This window comes from Meleagris gallopavo, chromosome 4, assembly GCF_000146605.3.
Source record: "Meleagris gallopavo isolate NT-WF06-2002-E0010 breed Aviagen turkey brand Nicholas breeding stock chromosome 4, Turkey_5.1, whole genome shotgun sequence".
Classification (NCBI taxonomy): Eukaryota; Metazoa; Chordata; class Aves; order Galliformes; family Phasianidae; genus Meleagris; species Meleagris gallopavo.
Window position 1 is genome coordinate 20,402,840 of NC_015014.2, and position 8,209 is coordinate 20,411,048.

The 8,209-nt window shown below is 39.3% G+C and overlaps 1 long non-coding RNA gene across 1 annotated transcript; it reads left to right on the top strand.

Annotated features, from left to right (window-relative positions):
* Positions 1-1,886: 1,886 nt before the first annotated feature.
* LOC109367522 lies at positions 1,887-7,443 on the top strand. The gene is made up of 4 exons (XR_002114706.1): positions 1,887-1,954; positions 3,313-3,402; positions 6,208-6,350; positions 7,329-7,443. It is a non-coding gene; the product is annotated as an uncharacterized LOC109367522 (long non-coding RNA).
* The last annotated feature ends 766 nt before the right edge of the window (positions 7,444-8,209 follow it).

Consider the following 8,209-nt stretch of genomic DNA (forward strand, 5'->3'; position numbering starts at 1 on the left):
TTACCATGGCTATTTTCTAAACGGATAGTCCTATTTTGAGAACTTGAGATCACGGGCTTTACCGCTTTCCATAAAGTTGTCTTTTATCCTGTCTTTGTTACTGAACTGTTTTGAGGAGCCGTGATGAGTCACATGCAGTCTTTCTTTGCCAAGTTGAAGTGATTCGTCAGAGTACCATTTTGTTATCAAAAGAAATGGCCATACGTTAGGAAAAATGGTAAGCGTCACCTTGTGTCTGAGTATTTTCTTGTAGAGAATTAACTTGTGTGTACCTCATGGGACTTCCATGTCATCTGCACCCCATCTTGCTATTCTCTTTGTATCTGAGGTCACAGGCCAGTTCAGAGCAAGAAAAATAAGAATTGGGATGTTTTGCACCTGTGTTTTATAGCCATCACAGATTCAGCAAGTAACTGGGTGGCATTTTTTGCCTATGCTCAATTCACAGAAGACATCTTTTTTCCACTGAATATGTGTATCTGTTGATTTGGACTCTTGTGTATTTCTGCCTTACAACAGTGTTAGCGCTTAAGGCAGGGCAGTGTTGTGAACTGTTGAACCTGATTCCCAAGAGTTTGATGCATTTTTCCCTTTGCTTTCACTGAAAACAGGATCAAGCCATAAATCTGCTTAAGAATTAACATGTGTATTACACACATCTTAAACTATATGGGCTTGGGATGGACGGGAACTTCAAAGACTTGTCACTTGTGCTAGACTGGTTGCCTTTAACAATGAAGAGTTTTTTATGCTGCTATGCGCTGGATAATGAATGACCAACTTAGCAGAAGATGAGCAGCTTGGGGGTTGTACGGATTATTGGACTGCATACTGTGGAGCTTCAACTATTGCACTGTAAAGATAACAAATGATTAATTGATCTCATACTTTGTACTTATCTTAATTGGTAGCAGTGCTTTGGCCCCACTGCCTACTGTAGCAGCTTACGCTTAGATAATGCTCTCTGAGGGGAGGGAAAAGGAAAAGTCAGGTTGCATGGGATGGGGAACAGAAAGTGCCACCAGACAGTTTCCTCACTGGCCCATATTATTGTTGTGGGTAAAATGGGAAGGAGATAGCTGGAAAAGGGGAGATTCTAGGTCCGAGGGGAGCACTGGCAAATGTGTGGCTCTAATGCTCTGTGCAGCAAGGCAATGTCGCAAGCAAACTTTGTCTTAACAGTTGCCAGAAACCTTGAAACATTTCACAAAATGGAAGGGAAAAGCTCTTAAACTCTACAATATAAGTTAGGGAACCAGCTGTCTAACTACACTGTCGTTCCTCTAATGAAATGGCCCTATAATGACTTGTATCTGAATAAACTGGTGGAATAGATGCTTTTTGGGTTGTTCACCTCTCACCTTGGCAAGTTGTGCCTTCACTTAGATAGGGACAGTAGTTACTTACAGTGGGTAAAACTGTTTCTTTTGCTGATACTTCTTAAAAGTTTGGAATGAAGCTGAAGTAAAAATTGTTAAACTACACTTCAAAAATGAAAATGTGGAAATAATGTTGTGGATATATGGTTGGATGGGTGGAGTATAAACTTGCAAGTACTCTTTATGACTGGGTTGCTGACACAGACAGAGCCCCTGGAGCAAAGTACCAGATATGCTGCCCAATTTTGAAAAGGGCAGGCATCTGTCATTAGTGGCCTGCAGATGTGAAATTCTGTCAGGGAGAAAACAAGTCAATTCTCTAATGTGCTGTTTCTGGTTTTGCAACTTTGAAATAATTGCTAATATAGGAGTTGAAACAGATACAAATGAATGTACTGTGGTGTTAGCAAGTGGAGGGTATGTTAATCTCAGTGTGAAGAGCCTCAGTATGTTAATAATGATCAAATGAAATTGCACATTAATAACAATCATAACTCATATTGAATGTCCACAGCACTTTCTGCCCAGATGCTCTGAAATGTTTTATGAACCTTGGGAAATCACAACTGGAGAAGGTAAGCAATGTTGTTCACCATAGTCAGCGTGGGGGGAGAGTGAAATTAGGAATTAGTAAGACTTGGCTCAGTTCACCAGATTTTCCTTGAGCAGAACTGGAATTTTGTCACTTGGTCTTGTGCAGTGATTTTTCTGTTCATTGATATTGCCAGACAGCAGGTCCCTTCTGAGTTAGCTGCAGTTGGAGAACTGCAGTAAAACTTGCTAGTTCTGCCTACCACCTTTGATGCCTAATGAGCAATTTCTTTATACACTTTTTGGCACTCAGTATGCCCTCAGAAGATAGCAAGTATTGTGTATTTCATAGAAGTAAGTATGAAAAAATTTTAAGGTTTTTTTCTTACTTTGTTTCTATTTCAATTAACTTTTTTATCTGCACGTCTTGTCTCGTAAAATGATGAACGCTTTCGAATTTATTGAAACAGTTGTTCTATAAAAGAGCAATATGCTTGAGCAACTCCTTGTACTGATACATCATCATCAACCTTAGTAATGAGTAGCAGAGAGAGATAGGGATGCTTTTGGCTCCATTGAAAACATTCGTAGATTCTATCTGGAACAGATTTTATTAAAATTGCAACAAACTTTATAAAGCTCAGCATACGCTTCATTAAGGGAACATTACCTTACAATTATGATTAATTAGATTAAACTTATGAAAGTATGTTATTTGTTCAAATCAAAAGGGTGGTGGGGAAGAATGATGGATGATGAAAGAGTATGATAAATGAAGAAAGCAGCTGAACTAAATTGAATGTGTATTCATCCGTTTTCACTTCATAACTAATGATAAATTGAGCATGTCACATTTAACAATACATGTCTGAGCTTAAGCACAGTCCCAGCTCCTGTGCTCTAATGTGTTTTGTCAGGTAGCTGCATCCAGGGGACGTGATATTTTGTTTGGAGAAAGCTACACAGTTCATTATCAATCTGTCCCTGCAACTGAAATCACAGATGAAAGCTCTTGCTCTATTGAAATAAAATCACGGAAGTCTCAATTAGGACAGAGTTGTCTAGGAAGCACAGTCTGACTGTGATGTGTTAATTTGACTTGAAAAGCGAGTGATGTATTGAAAATTGTGCATTGTTGACAAGAATACAGTTTGGGATAATTGCGAACTTGAATGAGCTTGTGAGGGTCACAGTCTAACTCAGTGGCTTACAGTCCCTTGCAACTACTTGTGGAAAATGCTGCTTAGCATCATCTGAAATGTCAGAATTTGGTCCCAGATACTCAGGGGACTCTGCGTGGGCAATGAATCTGTATGGACAATGCCTAGATGCGGGATAGTTTCACAGACTAATGAACTCATACCACATTTTCTTCTTAGCTAACCATTTTATCTTTCTGCAGGTAATCTGGAAAACAGTCTTTCCAGTGGTAGTCAGCAGTTCTGCTTCTCTTCTTGGTTGTGATAGATGTGAAGCAAGATGACAGCAGTGAGTGAGTACTGAGGATCTTAGTTTTGTTTTTATCAAAAACAAAGGAAAACATTTTGTTCTGGGATCAATAAAAGCTTTGGCCAACATTTCATACCAACAATGTTATTTTAGCTGACTTGGCTCTTCCACTCCTGTTCCAAAGCTATTTGAACATTTTAGGCCAAAGTCAGTGATGATGGATTGAGCTATACTGAGCTACACCACAAACAAATTTTGGGCAGCATTTCCGGAAATAGTTCAGCTGTGATCCTGCAAATGCTTGTGTGCTGTAGACCACAGAACTGAGAAAAGGTTGCTGTATAGTTTAAGACATAACGAAAACCAATTGCAGAAGGAACCAGATGCATGAAATAATAACCAGAAATACTCCAAAACCCAAATGGAAACAAGTCCTTCATCTCTTTATGTGCAGAGCATGAAAGGATATGCTCTGATCGAGTTAGATCCCCAGTTACAATCACTGGCATAAAGGTCATGTATAATCGTAGCCAAGGGCTGCAGGTGAAAGGTAGTCTCATGTCTTTCTCTGGTAATTAGAAGAAAGTTCCTTGTTGACTGTTTGCTATTGCTTTAGAGAGTGCAGAATCAGAGGCCTTCTTTTATTCTCCATGATGTTCTGTCCCCTCTGTTGGCAGTAAAATTTCTTGACAGAAGGACTGCATGCAGTGCCCCAACCTTGTCCTTTCCTGGGAGCATTCTGTGGAGTGTGAATAACAATTTGATTGCTTGCTCCCAACCCTGTGAGTGACCTCCTGTGTGGTCACCACACAACTGTTACACTGAAGATTTGAGGGTGTGGGAAGTGTTGAGCATAGAAATACATTCTGGCCAGTTCCACATTGGTGATCAGTTCAGGCCTGGTGTTGTCAGTTTATATGCATGAAATCTCTGGGAGGACGCTTAGGATTTCCTGAATGAGCTTGTTTCTCATTCCTGTTTCCTTAAAAAATGGTTGGTTTTTTTTTTTCTTCTTGGAAGACTGAGTGAGGAAAGCCCAGACCTGCTAAAGAAGAGGTGTTGCAGGAGACTCTGCTCCCAAAATGTTGTTCCATGGTTCCCATGGCATGACTGCAGAAAAGATATAGCCCCATCTGTCATCAGCCCCTATCAGCAAGTAATAATAGCTACTGTGTTCTTTTGTTTTTAGTCTATGTGAGCTTTGGCGGTCTGGAAACTTGTTTTAGTTTTCTCCTGCCTTCTTGCTACCCAGCATACATCACTAGCATGTTTCTAAGGCGAGGTGTGATGATGATCTCTAGCTGGACTTGACTGACATGAGTGAACATTCCTCAGACTGTGTCTGAAGCAGCAATGGGCAAAAAAAGTTGCCCCTCCCCAGTATCTCATGCAAATTGGTCTTGCAGCAGCATGAGCAGCAGCATTCCATTTAAGACGTGAGTATGTTGAGCCACCCTATAAAGGGCTTACAGAGCAGAAACAATGGTAGCATGTGTAGGCTATATTAGTATTAGTAGTGTATTTACATAATGTAGCATATACATTGAACTTTGTATCTTTTTTAAGTATGATATGAACACTGGTTGTTAAGCCAACAAGCTCTTCAGGAAGTGTTCGTGTTTTTGAGCCCTTAATTCAGGAGTTGGCCAAACCTAATTGGTATATGGTGCTATACATAAGCATGGATGTCAAACACGTTCTGAAGGATTAAACTATTTCAAAAAAGCTTGGTGACACTTAACTCTACCAGCCTCTCTAAAGTCAGTAAGAGAAAGTGAGGAATTGGTGTGTGAATTAAACTTGGGGAAAAAAAAAAAACAAAAACAAAAAACCAAACCCCCTTCCCCCCCCTAAAAAAAACCCCTTCAAAATAATGAGAAGCAAACTGAAATGCTGAACTTGTCAACCAGTTTTAGAAATGTTCTAACGTCCCTTGACTCATGCAAGTGTTTTAAGTAGCTTTATTAATGCTCATCTGTGGCCTCGGATGGCTGAGTGCCTTGTAGTTAGATGTCAGGCATCACACCTGGCATGGGTGTAGAGGTACTTCTGTGAAGTTGTTTTAACTTTTCCTTCATCTGTCCAGCAGGAATGCTGTAAAATGTTTTAGTCTGTCTAACTGACGAGTGCAGTAGAGGATTTCTCATTGTGTAGAGAAGAAATATATTCACACCTGTAATCACGACCCATAAAATACAACCTGACTATCTGAACTGCTGAAGTCTTATCCTCTGTTAGCACATGGCATTGAATTGGCTCTAGCAGTCAGATTAATAGAAGAAAGATTCTGTTTAAATGACAGTGTAATGAAGTAACTACATCACTGAATTGCAGAACTACTGGCAACAAAAGTTTAAGGAATTTAATGCAAGTCTTGTGCAAAGTAGCAGGTTTTTTTATCCTCGTGTTCTTGTTTGAATGCAGCTGCATATTTTGTTGTTGTAATTGACATGTGAAGTGCACAGTTTGTGCCTATCCTTAGCTGTTATTGGTAATGCTTCTCAAACAATTGTTTATGGCTGTCACAGAAATATTTGACTGCTACTTGACTGAAGGGGGATTGTTTGAAAAATGATCTGTGCTGTGAATACATAAAAGACTCCAGGAAATGGAGTTATGTGAACCATGCGACTATTTTAGCCATCTCTAATTGTGGTATCTCATAGCTGACTTTTGCCATGAAGTTAGATTTGGGTGAGAATGGAAGGTGTGAAGCATTTGGAAATATTCCCATGGGCTCTTTGGTTTTCTGTCCTTATTGCGATGAGCTTGCGTTTGTGTGTTGTCACTTCTACAAGCCCCTTTTCTGCCAGCCCCACTCTGCTTCAGCTACTGTGTTCCCTTGTAGGAGAGAAGTTGGTTGAGCAAGATGAGAAGGTGACTCTTCTGGAGGAAATGCTACAGACAGTTCAGTTCTATTGAGGATAACACTTCTTTGACATGCTACCATTTAGAGTGTCACAGTTCGAGACTCCTTGAAAGAAGATAACTGTGAGTTCTTTCTTAGACTTTCCGGATGTATCCAAGTCTTTGCAGCATGAGCACCAATAAAATGAAGATATTGGGAGTTATTCCTTTCTTAAAAGGGAGCCTTTCATCTTTACAAAGGCCACCCTTCCCCCATACATGGTAGAAGCAGAAGGTAGAGAGGTGGCATGGGTGTAGGAATCATTAAAGTGAAATGTGAGTCATGTTCATTAAAGGCAAGCTAGCAGAATGTCTGATATTAGTGGCTGCGTAATGATTAGAGCTTCCTGTAATAATGATGATGGCGATTCAACTATATGAATTGAACATTCATTCTAAGTTAATTCACATCCTTTTAACTAATAAGTTATTTAAGGGAACAAAAAAAGAAGCCTTTTTTTAGCTGGCAGTTTGAATAGATTGGAATAACACTGAGATAGCAATCCTCCCTCTGCAGTAGGGGGATTTGAACACTAATTTGTATCTGAACTTTACACTGAAGGCATAGTTGTATTTGTTTATCAATCACTAATCCCTGCTAAATCAGAAACCTTCTTCCTGTTGGAACTTATAGATGAACTACTAGTATGTTCCCAGTCAAGATTATAATAAAGAACCTTGCTCTAGTGTGAGACTACTTTAAAAGAACTTCAATTTTTGGCATTCTGAGGCATGGCACAGAGATGAGTGATTTGTTGTTTGCCATATAATTATTTACCATCTCAATTTTGAGCAAGAAACCATGGTCTACAAATATTACTCATCTATGAGGTGTGGAGAAGAAAAGAATTGTTTCTTGTATACAGGAAAGATAAACTTAGAATAGTGAGGTGTAAAGGAGAACAAAATGCTTTGCAGTAGTCTCTCAGCAAGGAGGAGAACCTGTGGTTAAAGCTGTTTAAAGGTAGCCTGGATGGAGGGGAAGTGGAGGGGAAGCAGATAAAGTGCCCTAATGAATGGGTAAGTGGATGCACTAGGATAATTAGTCTCTTGTGCTTGTAGTTTTGCTCATTCTGGAGATCTGGACCCATTAGTAAGTTGAAGACCTTAGAAGCTGTTCCACTCAAGTCAACGTCTGGATGTTTGCAATTTCACCTGAACAACTTAAGGTAGTTAATAAGGCGAGTGTTCTCATCAGTTTGTAAAATGCTTATTGGCATAAGTATGTCAAAGAAAATTGTTAGTGTAGACATAACCACTGTGCAGAAAACTGTGGTGTTTGAGAGTTGTAAACTTCTCAGATGCAACAATTGAAATAGTATTATAATTTTCCATTTTAGTATTAAAGTATTACTTTATGTATTAAAGTACTACTTGCACTGCTGTACACAACAAGATTACTCATCAAAACCTTGGCTCTAAACACTGCTGAAATTTGGAGGAATTCCAAATTATGTTGTGAAGTGAGAGGTTCAAACTGAATTTCAGATGAATATAATTTGGCATGAATCTGGATGATATATTCTAATGCCTCCATACATTCAACTTGATTCATTTAGCTTCTAGTATTTGAAAGCATTTTCAGATTTATTTGTGCAGAACTGTGAAACTGCAGGAATTGTGAAGAGCTTTCTGTAAATTATTCCTCAGGTTGTTGTCTTGTTTTTGACATTCAGTCTTACTTGCAAAGCTCTGTCAGTACCTGTGTTCTGCTGGAATCATTGCGTGTATTTGTTGCATTGTGTGCTAATCGTGTGAGGGTGAATGAATATGCAGTTATTTGAGATGTAATTCTGACTGGTTGGAAGAATGATTCCTTTTGGATGCTGACAAATTATTGAGGAGGAGAGTTGAGGCGGGCTTGCTGGTGAGTGGTTTGTCTGGGTGCTCTGCAGGCTTGAGGAGCTGTCCAGAATTGTTTTCTGGGTGAAATTTGCAAATTT